Source organism: Manis pentadactyla, chromosome 2, assembly GCF_030020395.1.
Source record: "Manis pentadactyla isolate mManPen7 chromosome 2, mManPen7.hap1, whole genome shotgun sequence".
Classification (NCBI taxonomy): domain Eukaryota; kingdom Metazoa; phylum Chordata; class Mammalia; order Pholidota; family Manidae; genus Manis; species Manis pentadactyla.
The window spans coordinates 102,100,637-102,120,935 of record NC_080020.1 but is presented as its reverse complement, the minus strand read 5'-3'; the positions used below and the strand labels follow the sequence as shown (position 1 = coordinate 102,120,935).

The 20,299-nt window shown below is 36.4% G+C and overlaps 1 long non-coding RNA gene across 2 annotated transcripts in view; it reads left to right on the top strand.

Moving 5' to 3' along the window:
* The window catches only part of LOC118919943 (uncharacterized), a 171,214-nt gene that overhangs the window by 36,533 nt on the left and 114,382 nt on the right, over positions 1–20,299 (top strand). For both annotated transcript variants that reach the window (XR_005027725.2, XR_005027726.2), the window contains exon 2: positions 17,789–17,950. This is a non-coding gene — a long non-coding RNA (uncharacterized LOC118919943). The remainder of the gene's footprint in view (positions 1–17,788; positions 17,951–20,299) is intronic.

Here is a 20,299-nt window from a genome sequence, read left to right as displayed (position 1 = left end):
TTCAAAGTGGGAGCTTAAAAAGATTTCCTGTGTCACAGTACCCAGGGATGGGAGGGAGGTAAGAAGGGGGACTTTTGCGTCTTGCTCATTTCTGAACCCTTGGAGAGAGAGGGAAAAGCTAAGCATTTAGATAAATAATAGATTTAGATAAATTTTTGTCTTAAAATTCTTCACAAGATCCCCATATTCTACAGAAGTAGTTCTTTATCCTCCCATTTTTATATTATTTTGTAGTGCCCTTTTTATTTTCCTGAAATAAAATCTAAGCATAAACTTCCTATACACATTTTTAAAAAAGCAAAAAACTAGAAGTGTTCTCTAGCTGTATTATGAGGGAGAAATAAAAAAGTAACTTATAACAAAATAATATATCATTCAATAATAAGTGCTAGACACAAAAACACTAACAAAATAACAGACGTATGTTTACACCTAAATGTTGAGTCACCACTTGTGTGATAATTACATCTGCTGACTAGTATAGGTATACATGTTGGAAACACAACGCCAATGGTTTTATTAGTGCAACATGATTTTGTAAAATTGTGAATACCGTTTGGACATTTAAAAGAATATTTTCCCCTCAGTTTATAGTGTAGTGACATTCTTGAAAAGTACAGCGTGTATTAAATTATATAGGAAACACTAGGTATTTTTATGTTAAGTAGAGATTGTGGATCCAGATAATGATAAGCAGCTTTTTCACCTACAAAAATGCCTGTCAGGTGCAGGACACAGCTTCATTGCATGGGAGTGCTCCATGAAGCAGAAGACATCTGGCACCATTGGCTCTGACCTGGTAAATGCCAATAGCACCTGGCAACCATTGTGACAACCAAAAAATATCCTCTCTCAAATTTCCAAAATGCCCCTGGCAGCAGTCCTTCCTTGTGAAGAATGCCTGGTCTGCAGGATGAAGACCAGACTCCCTAGCAGCCTTAGTCAACTTGAGCTGCCATAACAAAATACCAGAGACTGGAGGGCTTAAGCAACAGAAATTAATTTTCTCACAGTTTTAGAGGCTGGTAAAATTGGGTTCTAGTGAGTAACTCTTTCTGGCTTGCAGATGGATGCCTTCACTGTACCATTGCATGTGAAGAGAGAGCAATATCTTGGCATCTCTTCCTATAAGGGCACAAATTGTATTGGATCGGGGCCCTACCCTTATGACTTCATTTAAACCTAATCACTTCCATAAAGGTTCTAGCAAATAAGGTCACATTGGGAATTAGGGCTTTAACATATGATTTGGGGAGACACAATTCAGTCCATAGCACTAGCACATCACACAGGCCCTCCACCATCTGCCTCTGTGGGCACCCCTGCCTTGCAGGCTCATCAACACCAGGCTGCTTATAGCTCCCCATGCCCATTGTGCTGTCTCATGTCTTTGTGTCTTGGTTTGAGCTGCGCTCTATTTCTGAAATGACTGACCACTTCTTTGAGGAAGCCTTTCCTCACTTTCCAGGCTTGGTTAGATACTCCTTCCTTGCATTTCCCCATCTGACTTTACCTTCAAATTTGGCAAGCTGCATAATTTAATATTCTCCCATTTTTGTGAGTTCTTTGAAGGTACTGTGTCTTATCTATGATGGAATCCCCACCACCGACCAGAATTCCTGGTGCCCCATGGCTCTGAATTTCCCTATGGCTGACTCCTAAGTGGTTAGAATCAGGGAAATTAATGGGTTCACCAAATCAGTGAGTAAAGAGAAAAAAAACATAGCTACAGTTCAGTGATTGCATAGAGAAGGAATGTTTACGTAGGATGGAGGAGAAGGAGAAAATTTCAGTGTTATTTAAAATTATGTAAAGATATGCAGGGAACATTTAACCAATTAGTTTCTGGACTACAGAAAATCCAGAGAGTTAAGATACATAAAATAACATCAGGTCTTAAAAAAAAAAGATAAATCATTGGTAGCATTCAACAGAAGAGTTCTATCAGAGTGGGTTTGAAATGAAACAGATAGTGGAGGTTTAAGAAGAGACTGAATTGATGGGAAATGGAAATACATGAACCACAAGCTCAAGGATTCTGTAGATACTTGAAAGCTAGTTATAATAATATCTCTCAAAATAAAAGTTTTGCCTTTTTAGAATATAAAAATAGTTTTTTTTCTACTGTTTAAGCCAAACATGAAAAGTTTAAAAAGAAAGTAAATAGCATCCAAAATGTTTCAACTCTTAAGGTAAACACTTCATATTTTAGTGAGCATTCTCCCAGTCACCTTCTTATGCAATTATACATTTTTATGAAAATGAGAGATTATTTATCTTCTTGTAGTTAGCACTTTTGATAGTTTATGGAACTATTTTTAGGATCCAGTGATTACAAAGTATTCTCATTACTCATGTGTTGCAGGTGACTTAATTAAAGGATAGATAAATTACCACATATATGGTAATAGAAATGGGCATAATTTACTCTGGGAAACTTGCCTTTCAGATGACATGAATTTAACTAAATAAAGTGCAGACTTGTGTTTGGCTTTAGTGCTTTTCTGAATAAACAACCTTGCAGCTCTCTTGTGCGTTTGGAGGGGGGTGGGGAGCACGTCCCCGAGTGGCTGCCTCACCTTTTTGTTTCAACTGAACTTTAAGCTGAGAGAAACACTGCGGTGGGAGGTTAAGGCCCCCTGTCTTGTCTTTAAATTGTGAATTAAGATCCCATGAAAATACAAGGACAAAGTTCTCTGCTTGGTTTTGGAGGAGTAGGGGCTTGGTTGTCTCCATCATTCCTCCCCATGCCTGAGACGAGGAGGGTGTCTTGGACATCTCCTTGTGTCTCTTCTTGCCCAGTGTGGGAAGCAGGGCCCCAGTTCCTGCTCCAAGTGGAATTTGAAATTAGGACCACCCTCTGCTATGAACTCTTAACTCTTCCCCTCTTCATGTACAGGAGAGTCCTATACTGGGAGTTATGGAAAGCTAGGTCTCCAGAAATGAGGGACTGAATGGTTAACCTTCAAATATCCTCCCAGATCTAAAATTCTTGAATATCTAAGGTAGAACCTCTGCAGAAGCAAAGAAGTTCCATTTTGTCAGGAACATTTAGGATGAAACTTAAAAGTGGTATAAACCTTACAGCCTGGCATATATGACAAAGCTCTCTGTTCTGCCAGAAATGGTATTGACAACCACCCCCCCCCCCCCCACTCCCAACCACCACTTTTTTCTCCAATCTATAGTTTGGTTCCAGAATCAAATACCAAGAAAGCCTGAATCCCCTAATCTAGTGCTACAGAAAAAAAGATAGTCAGATACAACATGAGTTTGCCCAGGCTATCTCAAAGGAATGATGTTTGCTTTGATATAAAAAAAACTTGAAGATTAAAAGTAAGAGAAAATGCAGCCATACACTTAGATGCCACATTGGACACCAGAAATAATTTTGACCCACCTAGACATTTCTCATATGAAGACACAGAGACTTGACAAGATCAGTTGTTTTAAATTGGGTTAAATAGCTATATAGTGTCAGAGCCTGGAGTAGAAGGGAGATCTCTTGACAACCTGTTTAATGCTTTCTTTTGTAGTTCTGCTTCACACGCCACCATTTGCTTTCTCAAAGCACATATATGAATAGACATATATAAATTCACACATATATATATATATGTATATTCATAGTCATCAACTACTTCCAACATTTATGCACACAGTGGGGTTCCTGGGAATATTTTACTTTTCTCCTCAAAAGTGCCCACAGCTGCTTATTCTGAACATCTGGAATAATGGAACTCTAAGCAAAATACAATGTGCATAATGCCAGGCACACTTAATCCCTCTCTTGAATGAATTACCAAAATTAGCGTGAAGGGAAGAATTCAGTAGACCTAATAGAACCAATCTTTAATATCACAGCTAATATATTGCAACACAAAAATTTCCCTTGAAGTAGAATTATTTGTATGGAGCCCCTGTCACATGGGCTGAAAGCAAGCCAGTGTACCACATCCAAAATCAGTGATAAATGGCCATCCCTGGACGGGGGAAGGTATCCAGTAAGGTCTCTATGGTATTGGAATGAAACCAGGTTAATTTAATATCTTTATTCATGGTTTGGTAGAGGGTGGGGAGTAAACTGTATCCCCTGATGGTTTGATAAATGTGTTAAGCTGGCAGCTGTTTAAAATTGTAACGATAGACGGTATAATGCACCATGGAAAATAGAGGCTAGAAATATGGCAGAAAATCGTGAAATGAGATTCAACTTGGAAATACAAATGCCGATACAATTGGGAATTATAGTATGAAACAGGGAAATTGTCCAAAATCTGGCCTGAAGGGAGAGAAAAAGAGCAAGTAACAAAAATCAGTACTTTTCATTCCCAAATAGGAACCTGCCATTTCCAAGCATGGAGTAAAACTTTATACATTTGCAAATAGCATCCAAGACAGACTCTGTAGCCAAAAAGGTTATAGCAAGACCACAGAGGAGATTATCAGGTCAATAACCATACTAGGTCACTCTAATAGCACCACTAAACAAGATGGTGGCACTTCCAGGAAAGCCAGGAGACTTATATTAGCAGACATATTAGATAGCCTTAGGTGACTGGAAGCCACTCATAGTAGAAAGGTTTTTGGACTCCTCAAAAATGGAGTAAGTGGCATGGGACAGGCATTTTAATGGTCTGCCTATGACAGTCAACATGTGTACAATTAAGAGTTAAAGTATTAAGATGGATAGTATAATCCCTCTAATAGAAGGTAAAAATAAAATGCAAATGCCATGACTCTTTAATTATGACCAATAGGCAGAATCTAGTCCAATCTTTTTTTTATGATCCAAACATTACATCTTCCAAATAGTGTTGCTCATAAGCAGAGTGATATAGAGGTCTCAAGTGAAACCCAAGAAGAAAGGACTTGCCAGGAAAATGGAGTTTTTAAAAATCTCTTCAGCAATTTTAAAAGTAGTATCTGGAACTTCTAATTTACTTTTTCATTTTTTAAAAGTTGAAGTACAATTGACATTCAATATCCGGTTAGTTTTAGTTTTACATCATAGTGATTCAATATTTTTATACATTATGAAATAATCCCCATGATAAATCTAGTACCATCTGTCACCATACAAAGTTATTACATTAACTATATTTCCTATGCTATACATTACAACCCCATGACTTATTTATTTAACAATAAATAATTCATTTACTTAACAAACTGTAAGTTTGTTACTCTTAATTCTCTTTACTTGTTTTGCCCAACACCCAAGCCATCCCCACTTCTGGTACCAACAGTTACCAACAGTATGTTTCCTGTGTCTGTGAGTCCATTTCTGTCTTGTTTTGTTTTTTCATTTTGTTTTTAGATTCCACATATAAGTGAAATCATACAGTATTTGTCTCTCTCTGTTTACTTATTTCACTTAGCATAATACCCTGTAGGCCCATCCATGTTGTTACAAATGGTAAGAATTCATTCTTTTTTATGGCCGAGTAATATTCCACTGTACTACATCTTCTATTTATTCATCTATCAATGGACACTTAGGTTGTTTCCTTATCTTACCTATTGTAAATAATGCTTCAATGAACACAGAGATGCATATATTTCTTCTAATTGATGTTTTCATTTTCTTTGGATAAATACCCAGAAGTGGACTTTCTGAGTTGGGTATTATTACTATTTTTAATTTTTAAAGGAACCTCCACACTTTTCCATAGTAAATATACCAATTTACATTCCCACCAACAGTGTACAGGGTTCCATTTTCTGTACATCCTTATCTACAGATGTTACTTTTTGCCTTTTTCATAATAACCCATGTGACTAGTCTAAGGTGATACCTCATTGTTGTTTTGATTTGCATTTTCCTGATGACTAGTGATGTGGAGCATCTTTTCATATGCCTGTTGGCTATTTGTATTCTTCTTTGGAAAAATGTTTATGCAATTCTTCTGCCCATTTTTTAATCATGTGGGATTTTTTTAAACAATCAGTTGTTATTGTTGTTTTGGGATATTAGATTGTGTAAGTTCTTTGTATATTTTGAATATTAATACCTATTTGAAGCATGATTGAAAAATATCTTCTCCCACTCAGTAGGTTACCTTTACTTGTTGCTGATAGTTTCCCTCTCTGTACCAAAACTTTTTAGTTTGATGTAATCCCATTTGTTTATTTTAAGTTTTGTTGCTATTGCCTGAGGAGGCTGGGCCAAAAAAAATTGCTAAAACTCTTGTCAAATGTTATGTTTTCAAAAAAATGCCTATGTTTTCTTCCAGGAGTTTTATGATTTCACATCTTACACTCAAGTCTTTAATCCATTTTGAATTAATTTTTTTATATGGTATAAGGTAGTGGGCCAGTCTCATTCTTTTGCATGTAGCTGTCCAGTTTTTCCAACACCATTTATTGAAGAGACTGTCTTTTCCCCATTGCATATTCTTGCCTCCTTTGTCATAGATTAGTTGGCCATATATGTATGGGTTTATTCCTGGTGCTATTCTTTACCATTGATCTACATGTCTGTTTCCATGCCAGTATCAAACTGTTTGGATTACTATAGCTTTGTGTTATAGTTGGAAACCAGGAAGTGTGATACCTTCAGCTTTGTTCTTTTTCTCAAGAATGTTTTGATTGTTTGGGGTCTTTCATGGTTCCATGCAAATTTTAGATTCTTCATTCTAGTTCTGTAAAAATGCCATTGGTATTCTGATAGGAATAGTAATTGAATCTTTAGATTGCTTTGGGTAGTATGGACATTTTAACAATATTAATTCTTCCTATCCATGAGCATAGAATAGCTTTATTTTTATTTGTGTCATCTTCAATTTCTTTCATTAATGTCTTATAGTTTTCCATGTATAGGTCTTTACCTCCTTGGGTATATTTATTCCTAGGTATTTTATTCTTTTTGATACAATTATAAATGGGGTTGTGTTCTTAATTTCTTTTTGTGAGAACTCATTGTTAATGTATAGAAACATAACTGATTTTTGTGTGTTAATCTTGTATCCTGCAATTTTATTGAATTCCTTTATTAGTGCTAATAGTTCTATGGTGGAGTCCTTAGGTTTATCTATATATAGTATCATCATCTGCAAATAATGTTTACTTCTTCTTTTCCAATTTGGATGCCTTTCTTTTTCTTGCCTAATTGTTGAGGCTAGGACTTCCAATACTATGTTGAATATAAGTGGCAAGAGAGAGCATTCTTGTCTTGTTCTCCCTGATCTTAGAGGAAATTATTTCAGCTTTTCACCATTGAGTGTGATGTTGGCTGTGGGTTTATCATATTTGACCTTTATTATATTGAGGTACATTCTTTCTAAACCCGCTTTGCTGAGAATTTTTCTCATAATGGATGTTGAATTTTGTCAAATGCATATTCTCTACCAATTGAGATGATCATATGGTTTTCATCCTTCATTTTGTTAATATAGTGTACATGTTAATTAATTTATGGATGTTGAATCATCCTTGCTTCCATGGAATAAGTCCCACTTGATTGTGGTACTTTTTAGTATATTGTTTAATTTGGTTTGCAAATATTGTGCTGAATATATTTGCACCTATATTTATCAAGGATAGTTGCTGATAATTTTCTATTTTTGTCATGTCTTTGACTGCTTTTGGTATCAGGGTAGTTTTAGCATCATGAAATGATTTGGAAGTTTTTCTTCCTATTTAATTATTTTGTAGTAATTTTAGGAAGACAGGTATTAACTGTTCTTTAAATAGTCCTGGACTTTTTTGAGGGGGTGGAGGGAGCATGGATTTTTAATTACTGATCTAATCTCATTACTTTAATTAGTCTATTAGCTTTTCTATTTCTTCATAGAAGATTTTGTATTTCTAGGAATTTATCCATTTCTAGGTTTTCCATTTGTTGACAAATAACTGTTCATGGTATTTTCCTATGATCCTTTGCATTTTTGCAGTGTCAGTTGTAACTTCTCTGTCATTTCTAATTTTATTTATTTGGGTCTTTTCTTTTCTTTTTTCTTGATCAGTCTGGCTAGAAGTTTACCTATTCTGTTTATGTTTCCAAAGACCAGCATTTAGTTTTGTTCATCTTTTCTATTTTTCTTTTTTAGTCTCTATTTCATTTATTTTCCATCTGATCTTTTATTATTTCTTACCTTCTATTGAAGGGAGTCTCTTATAGATAGCATATAGATGGGTTTTTTTTAATGCACTTGTCACTTTGTCTTGATTGGAGCATTTAGTCCATTTACACTTAAAATAATTATTGATAAGTATGTACTTATTACCATTTTGTTAATTTCTTTCTGGTTGTTTTTGTAATTTTCTGTTCTTTCTTCTCTCTTGGTCTATTCCCTTGTGATTTGATGGTTTTCTTTAGTGTTATGTTTGGGCTCCTTTTTCTTTATGTTTTTGTGCATCTATTGTAGGCTTTGGTTTGTGGTTATGATGAGGTATATGTACATATATCAATCAGTCTGTTTTAAGTTGATAATCACTTAAGTTCAAACACATTCTAAAAGCACCACATTTTTACTACCTCTCCACATTTTATGTTTTTGATGTCATATTTTACATCAATATGTATTGATGTAATACATCAATATGTATTTTGTGTATCCTCTAAGCACTTATTGTAGTTATAGTTGAGTTTAATATTTTTGTCTTTTTTTTGGTATCATTAATCTACAATTACATGAGCAACATTATGGTTACTAGACTCCTTCCATCATCAAGTCCCCACCACATACCCCATTACAGTCACTGTCCATCAGTGTAGTAAGATGCTATAGAATCACCACTTGTCTTCTCTGTGTTGTACATCCCTCCCCATGCCCCTCACCCCCTACATTATGTCCGCTAATCATAAATATTTTTGTCTTTTAACCTTTATACTAACTTTTCAAGTGGCTAAGGATCCACTGCCTTTACTATATAATTGTCTTTACTAGTGAGATTTTTTTCTTTCATATTTTTTAAATTTCTAATTATGGGTTTTTCTGCTTAAAGAAGAACCTTTAATGTTTCTTGCAAGGCTGGTTTAGCAGTGACAAACTCTTTCAATTTTTGCTTGTCTGGGAAACTCTTTACTTCTCCTTCAATCCTTAGTGATAATCTTGCCAGGTAGAGTATTCTTGATTGTAGGTTTTTTACCTTTCAGCACTTTAAATATATCCTGCCACTCCTTTCTGGCTTAGAAATTTTCTGCTGAAAAATAAGCTGATAGTCTTACAGTGTTTCCCTTATATGTAGCTATTTTCTCTTACTGCCCTTAAGAGTGTCTCTTTAACTTTTTCCATTTTGGTTGTAATATATTTTGGTGTGGATCTCTTTGGGTTCACTTTTTTTGAGACTCTCTGTTATTCCTGAACCTGGATGTCTCTTTTCTTCCCCATGTTAGGGAACTTTTCAGCCATTATTTCTTCAAATAATTTTTCTGCCCCTTTGTCTCTCTCTCTCTCTCTTCCCCTTCTGGGATCCCAATAATGCAAATGTTAGTGTGCATGATGTCATAGAAATCCCTTAAGCTATCCTCAAATAAATTTTTTTTCTTTTTGCTGTTCTGACTGGGTGATTTCCATGATCTGTTCTAGTATTATCTGATCTGCTGTTGATGCCCTGTAGCACATTATTTATTATTTCAGTTATTGTATTCTTAAGTTTTCGATGGTTCTTTCTTATATTTTCTAACTCTTTGTTGAAGCTCCCACTGTGTTTGTCCATTCTTCTCCCAAGTTCAGTGGGCATCTTTATGACCACTATTTGGAACTTTTTATTAGTTACTTCACCTGTGTCTAGCATCTTTGGCAAGCAAGCTGGAGCTGGAGCAGGTGCTGGGTGAGGGTCCTGGGGTGTGCCGTATCAGGGCTGCCTTGGTGGGACAGCTGGAGCTGGAGCGGGTTTCAGCTGAAAGGGTCCTGGGGCATGCTGTGCCACCCTGTTGGCATGGTTAGCACTGGAGTAGGTACAAGCTGGGGTATCCTGCACTGGGGACTCCTGGGGCATACTGTGCTAGGGCCACCCTGGTGGTATGGCTTGATCTGGATAGGATGTGGACCAGGGGTTTCCAGGTCACTCTGACTTGGGGCCACCTTGATGGGACAGCTGCAGATGGTTTGGGCCAGTGGCCCAGGGTTCACTGAGGTGGCCCTAGCAGGCCAGCTAGAATGCCTGAGGCCCTGTTCCCACCTATACTATCAAGATGGAGGGGGAACATGATAACTGGTGCTCATCAGTACTTCCAACCACAGAGAGAGTTTCTGCAATTCCCCATGTTTCGAGGATGCTCTACGCTAAGTAAATGACTTCCTTTGTTTATAGTCTAGTTGTCCTTTAAATCACTATATTTTCATTGTGTCCCAGGGCAGGTGAGCCTGTGCATAGGCCCCTCAGTTATAACCCTCCCTACTATAGGTCCCCACATTGGGGGTGGGTTCCCATTGTCACCATGTATCCATTTCTCCTACTCTTCTTTATGTGGTCACTTTATTATTTGTTGTATAGGAGGTATTCAAACAGCCCTCAGTTCTTCAGGAGGAACTGCTCTATGTGTAGGTGTAGATTCAGTGTGTTCATAGGAGAAGGTGAGTTCAGGGTCTTCGTACACTACCATATTGGATGGCCTTCTTATTTTTCAGATTATTTCCCATAAGTATTAACTTTGAATCAATCAGAACTGGGTCCAAATTCTGGTTCTTCTACTTCCTATCAAGGCATCACTGAAAGTCTCTTATCCTTGAGTTCTTCAGCTGTGAAGGGTGGATAATAGTGCTACCTCTCCAGGTTGATACAAATACTCAATGCATAATGCATAGACCACACTATGTATAATACTCCTCATAGGAAGCACTTACAATGGAAGCCATTAAATTCTATCAGAAGTGGTAAAATACAGTAGATAATAAATAACTAGTTTAACTCTCAGTTCTTTCCAGCAGTCTGATTTAGGGCATGTTATTTAAGCATGCTGTGCCTCTGTTTTCAATTTTTTCCAGTACAAGTATAATAGTATTTGCCTTTCTACAAAGTGGTTGTGTGTTGTAAATAAGAAAATATATGTAAAACATCTCTGCCTAGCACATAATAACTACTTGGAAAGATTAGCTACTATAAATTAGCTACTTTGTGAAATTCAAGAGGCTCTAAACTCCAAATATATCAAATAAAATGTAACTGATTGTGTCACTTAGATTGCATTTTGCTTGTCTTAGCTGGTAAATCTGGATGTCATAAGTGTTGTTTATATGTTAGGGTGTCTAAGACACAGTGACGTATAGTAACTAAGAGCATGATCCCTGGAGTCAGGTGCACCTAGGTTGAAATTCTGGCTCTGATTTACTAGCCGTGCTGTTGTGGGAATGTGATTTAACCCCTTGAAATCTCAGTTTCCTTATCTTTTAAAGCAGTATCTACTTTATGGGATTTTTTGTGAAAATCTGAGGGACCAATGACTGTAATGAGAATGGAAGGGCATTGCTGGAAGTTGATGTGCTCCCTCTGCAACTACCACAGCCCCATGGGTCTGAAAAGTTGGCAAACACCAAGGAAATCTCTCTTCTGTTCCTCTTGTCTTGTGGGTCAGCTTCTCCTGGCTAGTTCCTAAAACTGGGAATAGTTCCAGGGACAAGCTGCAGCTGAGAACAAACACAGAGAACAGAACTGAGAACAAAAATCAGGGACAGTTGTGAGACATAGCTATGGGCAAACGCAGATCCTTGTGGATGGAAGTTGGCTGCACTTGGTGTCATTAGGCAATGACGATGGGAAGGAACAAAAAGTAACATTACATGGTCTTAAGGAGACAGAAAAAGCCTCAGAAGCAAAAGAAAGGGCAAGGTGCTTTCTACAAGCAGATCTGTGGGGATCCACAGGAGGATAAAGCTGGTTCTGGAGAAATCTGATATTTAAAATGTTGTTTTCATTTTATTACTAAGAGTATATATGAAGTATAGCATTGTTTTTTGAAACAGTGATATTCTTACCCTAATTAGTTATGTTTTTTGCCCATTCATAAAGTACTGACTTATCATAAATGGAATCAATCCAAACACATTACTTTTTATCCTCCAAAATAATCAAGTTTTATTGTATATTGTCCAAATTAGAAAATCCAGATGAGGTCACAGAATAGAAATCTTTTCACATTAAACATTTCTCCCCCCTCAGAACACTTTGTTTTCTCAGTCCACTGGGAGGGAAAAGAACAGATATAAATTTTGTCATAAGAAAACAGAACTCTCCCTTAAAAGGGGTTAGAAAACTAGAAGGAAGACAGAGGGTTCTACAAATAGTGAACATGTAATTGTGTTATTAATGATGGATGACAAAGTTAGAGATAATGGAATAAAATTAGGTAAATTGAAGTTAACTCTAACACTGTAAATCAAGATCCAAAATTTGAATAGTCTGAAGTTATTACTCCACTCACCTTCCAGTCTACAGAGTGCGCCCCACACAGATTAAAACCAGTCAGTTCCCCTCATAAATTACTCCCTGAGAGTTAGCTGGCAATTTTAGAAAGTTTTCAACTCCAAGGTCATTTGAGAGCTATTAATGTAATAGTGAATTTGTTAACTGGTACCCTGAGGAGCTTGTAAGAATTAAGATGGAAGTGACTTCTGCACTTGGAGAATTTGGCCAAGAGTAAGATAAATAGTGAGTAGGACAGATCCTTTTGTAACTTGGGCAAGTCAAAAGCATGGTCAAGATTTACATGCACTTCTCCAGTGATTCTCAATCCTAGTGAGTTGCAAGTGAGACAGATGATCCTTTATCTTGACTAGGCATCTAGATTCTCCCGTAGCTTTCTAACAACTTCCTTTGAGACAAATTTATTATGAGGACCCAACAGAGCAACTGCATTCCCAAGTGTTTAATTTGTCATTAGAGTATCATTATGTATCTTACATACATACAACATTTATAACTTTTTATTAGAGTGCTTTATCATTATTAAAGTAATCTGCTTTGATCACAGAAATTTTCTTCTTGCTAAAGATGCTATTCTTGGCACAATTTTTGTTAAAAATGTAATAGCTTTTTCTAATGGAACAGAGTCATTTCTAACTATAGCAACAAGTACCAATTCATTTGATGATCAATTGATGTAATGTCTACCACTCTTGTATCCAGAACATGGGCTTCATATTTTAAACTAACATCTGTCTTGGACTGTAAGTCAGCACATGCTGGCCAAGCCATGGCAGTGTTCCTCCCTGACTAGGCAGAGACTCTGTCTCATTACTCATCTTAATGTCCATATGTACACATATCTGTAAGATATCTACACAGAGCACTTGTTAAGTATGCAATAAATGTTGTTGAATGACTAAATGATGTTTGTCACTTCTGAATCTTGAATAAACAGAAAAACTCTACAAAGCCTATATGGAGTATGGCTTTAATCACTTGTTCAAGAAATCTAAACCAGAAATTTACCATAACCTTTTTCATTAAACCAATTTAAACTCTCTTGTCACATTTCATAATATAACTTCAAGAGTCATAAGATACATTATAGGTAATTATTCCCTTTGGAGACTGGGGTGTTAAGGTGATCAAATGATAAATTCAATAAAGCAATTGCTGCCTTGAAAACTGTTTCAGCATGTCCATGACAGAATTACTAAGCTCAGGCTTTCTTAACAGCTAAAGTTACAGAAAGAAGCTCTAGTTCCTATGTGTTGGAGCCCCATCCAGTACCCTGACCCCTCTGTTACTCTGGCCTATGTGAAAAGTGGAGGTGGAATTTAGGACATAAAGAGCCTCCATAGCAACATTCTCACTGAACTGGAAGTTAACTTTTCCTGAATGATGAATTTCCTAAACAAAGTAAGCCTGGGACATCAGGGCACCTTCTTATTTAAAAACTTTCCATGGGACAATATACTGGTTATCTGGAGTTTTCAATCAATATAAATGTGAAAGTGTCTGTTTCACATCCTCTAGAAAACACCTAAAATACAAGCGATTTTAAGAACTTTTGAGGTGCTCTACATTTTTACCCCTTTATATACTTTGTGTCAGAGCCTTGAACATTGATCAAGTAATCATGATGGAGGAAGGGGAGGAACATTCTAATCCATTCCTCCTCTTAAGCAGTCAAGACCCTTTACACGTTACCCTTGATTCACGAGAATCAGGCTGATTCTACAAAACCATAAACAACAACAACAACAAAAAGAATTGGGCAGAAAATTTAGAGACCTGCAGACCAGAAGACCTATGGTCTATTCTGTTGGTTTTGCCCAGCCTCAATTCTTCATGATACAACTCCTACATAATATGACAAGGTTATTTTTAGCATGTTGGTAATGCTTCTATGAGATGGTTAATGTTATTTGCTATCACATAAGATATTCATAGGTGATTTCACTACTTCACTAATGTCACCAGATCAGATTTTTGAATGAGGCTTTTTTGCTGGGTTTAAAGAATAACAAATTCTTAGCTAAAGTTCCCCACCCCTCTCCCCCAGGGCAATCTGGGAAGAAAAAAACAAAAACCACCACCACCACACTGAATAATTTGTACAACAGTATTACTTCCTCAAGAGGATATATGGTCTCCACACCTACAAACTGGTGCCATTGGGGCACATCTCCATTGGGTGGCAGTGCATGTTCAGAACAACCTAAAACTGCTAGTTTAACACGTTATTTTTGAAATGGAATCTATATTTCGTTTTCTTAAATTCTAATAACAATCTTTTTATAAAGGCTATTCATGGCCCATATAATTGATGAGCTATCTTATCAATGAAGCTACCTTTCAGGTGTTTATATATTTTAATTAATGTTTGCAGACTATATGTATTTTGTTCATTGATATACATATATATGTGTATATATATATATATATATATATATATACATAACACATATATTTAGTTCACTGATATCTAGTTTGATGCCTGGCAAGTGGAGGTCATTCAAGATTTTTTTTTTTTAGATAGCTTTACGCCAATACAAAAATCTAAAGACAAATGCTCAGTTCAGAAAACTTAATTTTTCTCATATATTTAGTTCACTGATATCTAGTTTGATGCCTGGCAAGTGGAGATCATTCAAGATTTTTTTTTTTTTAGATAGCTTTACGCCAATACAAAAATCTAAAGACAAATGCTCAGTTCAGAAAACTTAATTTTTCTATCTATTCAGCCAACTCTCCAGGGTTTCAGCCAAAACTATCCCATACTGGGTAATCTAAACTGTATTAAACTCAGTGATCACTTTTACCTGGTGTAGTTTTAACAAGATGTGCAAGATCCTGTTTTTAACACAGCACAGGTGGCAGCCATTCCAGTTACCATATCCCATTAAATCATGTATACAGTCACACAAATGAGTTTCTCTTTCTTATACGTTTGTACTCTAGAATAATTTTTTTTTAAACTAGGATTAGTGAGGTGAAAACAGCCAGTTATGTTGCTCTTAGGGGTTTTGATTCATGTTATTCTCTGTTTTTTGACTGTTTATTTTTATTAAAGATGTTTTTTAAACTAGTTTACTGAGCTAGGGTGCATTTTGGCAAGTATTTTTGGCTATAGACGAACACCATCTGTAATAAAGTAAACTTGGAATTATTTGCAAGAAAGAAAGATTATTAGTACAAACTAACAGCAGAAAAGATCCCAAAATTGGTCCTTGGAGAAAATCAAGAAGAATATACAGGTTTTTTTTAAAACATTTACAGCAAATAGATTTTTCAACTAAATAATTGTCACTTAAAATTGATCAGTCCACAGTAGGAGTTTTAAGTTAATCTGTTTCACTAAATAATTGCTTAAATGATTCTTAATGACTTTAATAAAAAGAAAAATCATAGTTCATTAAAAAGGTAAATTAAATAAACATATGTACTATCTTACATACTCAGATTTTAAAAGTTCATGTTCATGTTTAAGTAGACAATTTTAATATATCATATTATGTTAAACATAAGATTCTGATTGTAGTAGTTATAATCAAATGATTTTCAGAGGTATTTTAAAAAAACCTCTGCCAATTCACCAATTTATGTTAAATTAAATCACAAGTACAAATTAAACCACAGAAAACTAGATAGGCCACATGGTCCTATTCTAATTTATCATACAGATGTGTAGAATCAGCACAGAATGCAGAGAAGTTAAATTTTAATTTTCCTTGGCCACTAGTTGAGGAAACCAACTAATGATAATATATCCCAAAGGAGTATAACAAGGATTCTATCAAAGAAAAATACAACTTATCCATTGGTTATAGAACATATAGTATGTATTATTTTCATATATTTCTTTTTAACAAACAGAATCTCCATTAAAAGGATATTTAAGATAATTTTAAAAAATATGATTCTTGGTCATTTGATTGCTAAAAGTGACCCTAGAACTTACATGGAGAATCTTAGTGAACATGAAAGCAACGCTTCCTTCAGCCTGAACTCAGCATGATGCTCGTTCACAGAGTCCTGATGCTGTTGATGATTACACTGGGCTGGGGAAAGTGAATCAAGCACAAATCATGCCTGTTGTGGTATTTAGTAGTACTCTCCGCTCACCTCCCAGCTGGTGATAATGAAAACGGGGTGTGGTTGAAAAACTGTGGAAGAATTTCAGGATTTCACATCCCCTCTTCCTTCCTTGCAGCACGTCTCAACCATAGTCTCTGCCGAATGCTGCTGCTGAGTAAACAGCGCTCAGCAGCCGCGAAGCCTTCAGGCAGCACCCATCAGAAGTCTTTGCTGACATGTGATGTCAACTGTTCTTCCGTTGACTTAGACAGACTAAGACTAAGTATCTCCATGCTCATCAGTCAATGAGACCTTTAGAACTTTCTGAGGCTTTTTCTTTCATGGTGGAATTGGGTAATGCTTTTAAGTCATCATCAATAGAGTAGGCATATGGCCATTAAATACTTAATGAGACATCCTGAGAAGTCGTCCTTCACGGAGGTGGCTTTAAGCAAACCAGTTTCAGTGAGAAGTATTAGTTTTGGACTGGAAATTAAGCTGCACTCCCACCTGCCTGCAATTAGTCTCTTCTCTTTGCATTTTTTTTTTTTTTTACCTTGTCCAAATGCCAGTTTCAAATGCTGGTAGAGTGACTTTTGAATAGAAGTCTGAAATATGACAGGACTGATTATAAAATCCCACCTCGACCAAGCTGTAAATAGCTGGATTTGTTTTTTCTCCAATATTTGAAGGTGTCGTATGCCCATGGGTTCCCTCAACCATGATCTTCATGTGGTTGGCTACATCTCAAACCTCAGATCCTCAGACGTTACCTCCACAGAACAGCCACCTCGGTCTCCCTGTCAGGGATTGAATGGTGTCTCCTCTCTCACATTCCCCACCCCTGTCAATTCCATAAATTGAAGCTTTAATCCCTAATGTGACTGTATTTGGAGACAGAGCCTGTGAAGAAGAAATTAAGGTTAAGTGGTCATAAGGGTGGAGTTCCAATCCAATAGGTCTGGGTCCTTGTTAATAACAAGAAGAGATCCAACGTGCTTTCTCCCTCTCTGTCTGGGCACAAAGGAAAGGCCATGAGAGAACACAGAAGGAAAATGACTGACTACAAGCCAGGAAGAGAGCTTTCACCAGAAACCAACACTGATGAGACTTTGCTCTTGGACTTCCAGCCTCCAGAACTGTAAGAAAATTAATTCCTGTTGTTCAAACCACCCAGTCTGTAGTATTTTGTTCTGACAGTCCAAGCTGACTTAGACACTCCCTATTATAGGAGGCAAGAGGCCTCCTCTTTGTTTATCACATCACTGTGTTGATTTCCTTCATTACACTTATTACAATTAATAATAATTGTTTTCATTTATTCACTCATGTGTTTATTTTCTGTCTTGCCCCCTAGATCCACAAAGATCACTCTGGCTGTTTCATGATTGGTCTGCAGGGGAAAGAGAGGCAGCAAAGAAACCAGGAGGCCATGTAGTCAGTACAGGAGAGAAAACGGCAGCTTGGAGTAGGGCGGCCATGGGAGAAGGACTTGGATGGATTGAGACCTGATTGTGAGGTACGAACCAATAGAACTTGCTGACAGATATGAACTGGGAGGGGTGGGTGAGGAAAAGGGGAAAGATAATACCTAAGTTGGGGACTTGAGGAGCTAGTGAATGGTGGGATCATTTTAAGAGAAGTTAACCAACAAGAGATCATTTCTATTGTAGATTAACACCATTTTGGCGCTTCTTATTTTAGCCTAATGCTTCTCAAACTTAATGTACATTGAATTACATGTGAATCTTGTTAAAATACAGACCCTGATTTGGTAAATTTGGACTCTCTGTTAGGTTCAATTGACCTATATGTCTATTCTTTCTCTAATACCACATGCTTTTGATTACTGTAGCTTTATAGTAAATCTTAAAATCAGGCAGTATAGTTCTTACAACTTTTTCTTTTTCAAAATTGTGTCCTGACCTTGCAAATGTCATTAATTAGTTCTAATTTTTTTCATAAATTATTTGTGAATATCTTCATTGATAATCAGGTCATTTTAATATAAAGACTTTTTTTTTCTTTCTTTCCAATCTATATGTTTTGTGGACATCCTTGCTTTGTTTCTTATTTTAGGGAGCAAACATTCTTTCATGGTTTAGTATGGTATTTTATAGATACTATTTATTATCAGGTTGTGGAAGTTTTATTGTATTCTTAGTTTGCAGAGTCTCTATCACTGATGGGTGTTCAAGTCAATCAAATGTTTTTCTGCATCTATGGAGATGAATGTATGGTTTTGGGTAATTATTATATGGCTATGGTTAATTATGCTGATTGCTTTTTCAATTAGAACCAACTTTATCCTGGGATAAACTCTAACTCATGATAATATATATATGATTTAATTGGTTAATATTTTGTTGAAGACTTTTGTTTCTTTGTACTTGAGGATTATTGATCTGGTTTAGGTGTCAGAGTAATGCTGGCTCATAAAATGTGTTCTAGAAGATTCTGTGTAAAGTTGGTATTGTTTCTTCCTTATACATTTAGTAAAAATCACCAATAGGAAAGTTTTTTAAAGTACGAATTCAATTTATTTAATAGGTACAAGGCTATTTAGTTCATCTGGTTTTTTTTTTTTCTTCAAAGAGCTTTGGGAATTTGTACCTTTCAGTGGATATTTCCTTTTCATCTAAGGTATTAAATTTATGTACATGAAGTAGTAGAAATGGAGAAGGTAGAAATAGTCCCTTTGTATCTTCTTAATGTCTGTAGGATCTACACCAATGACTTCTTTTTATTCTTCAAATTCATAATTGTAATTTGTGTCTTCTCTGGCTTGAGAGATTATCCTTTGGTTCTATTGACTACCTTTTCTTTTGACAACAAGTCAGGTTTTCTTTTCCTTGATTTTTTTATGTCTCAATTTTCTGTAGTATTTTGGATATTTTATGTAAAAAAAAAAAGCAGTAGAGACAGAGGTAAATAGTACTTATATGTGGAACAGGGCACTCCTCTTCTTTCGAAACACTGTTAGCGTAGAGAGTTCAGTCCATCTACTCAGTATGTGAACTTAGCTTGGGTTTACTGCTGATTGAGGTATTTTCAATGTACCACAGACTTCAAATTCCTCCAGTAATGGTCAGCTGCTATTTTGTTTCTATTTCATGGCCTGTGGTGCTGGAGGGTTTTATCTTTTCCAGTTTTCCTGCTAACACTGCCTTTCATCAAGTCCTGTATACCTACACCCTACAGGGTGCCTCTTTGCATGTTCTTGTCTCTACCAACCAGTAGATTGCTACTGCTTAGTACAAGGCTCTTCATGGGTAGGTTCTCTTTGTTTCAGTCCAGCCTCAGTCTAGGCAGGCTCTGTGCATCGGGACCTCAGAAGTGGGACTTTCTCAGCATTTCTGTCCCCACCCCACTGCCATCACAACCTAACACTTGTATAGCTGAGGGATCTTATGCAAGAGCAATTTGTGTGTCCTGACCCTTTGGTAGCAGATCTCGGCTTTGTTTATATCCTCACGTGGCTGTCCCTCTGTGTACACACAAGCATCCCTGGTGTCTTCCTCTTCTTATAAGGACATCAATCGTATTGGATTAGGGCCCTATCCTTATGACCTCATTTAGCCTTCATTAACTCCTTACAGGACTTACCTTCAAATACAGTCACATTAGGGGTTAGGTTTTCAACATATAAATTTTAGGGATGCACTATTCAGTTTGTGACACACTCTGTCACCTTTACCCTTATGTTGCATGGAGCTGGAGTGGTCTGGGGTATACTAGAGATCTAGGTAAGAGGAACCCAATTTGGGGATATATTTAATTTGGGTTTAGTGATGTATACTTGTGCAGTTAATAGTTACTTCGTGTGTAGTTAAATTATTTCTACATATCTTGATAAAGGAATAGCTTC